Consider the following 798-nt stretch of genomic DNA (forward strand, 5'->3'; position numbering starts at 1 on the left):
TTTTTTTCATTTTCAGAGAAAAAAAAATTTTTGTCAATTTTTTCAACCTTAAAAACGTTAATAAACTGCACTCTTATGCACGGATTAAGCATTGAAAAATTTTTAAAACATGTAATAAAAAAGTTTATTCTTGACCGTTCGGACTTAGAAAAATTTCGAGTACCCCGGATCGCCTGCTGGAATTACCGCACGGCCTGGACAGCCCGCATCGACCGATACATTTTTTCCATTTTCAGTGAAAAAAAAATTTTTGTCAATTTTCTCAACGTTAAAAACGTTAATAAACTGCGTTTTTATGAGTGGATTAAACATTGAAAAAATTTTGAAATATGTGATGAAAAAGTTTACTCTTGACCGTTCGGACTTAGAAAAATTTCGAGTACCTCGGATCGCCGGCTGGAATTACCGCACGGCCTGGACAGCTCGCATCGACCGATACATTTTTTCCATTTTCAGTGAAAAAAAAATTTTTGTCAATTTTCTCAACGTTAAAAACGTTAATAAACTGCGTTTTTATGCGTGGATTAAACATTAAAAAAATTTTGAAATATGTGATGAAAAAGTTTACTCTTGACCGTTCGGACTTAGAAAAATTTCGAGTACCTCGGATCGCCTGCTGGAATTACCGCACGGCCTGGACAGCCCGCATCGACCGATACATTTTTTCCATTTTCAGTGAAAAAAAAATTTTTGTCAATTTTCTCAACGTTAAAAACGTTAATAAACTGCGTTTTTATGCGTGGATTAAACATTAAAAAAATTTTGAAATATGTGATGAAAAAGTTTACTCTTGACCGT

This window comes from Nomia melanderi, unplaced genomic scaffold, assembly GCF_051020985.1.
Source record: "Nomia melanderi isolate GNS246 unplaced genomic scaffold, iyNomMela1 scaffold0242, whole genome shotgun sequence".
Classification (NCBI taxonomy): Eukaryota; Metazoa; Arthropoda; class Insecta; order Hymenoptera; family Halictidae; genus Nomia; species Nomia melanderi.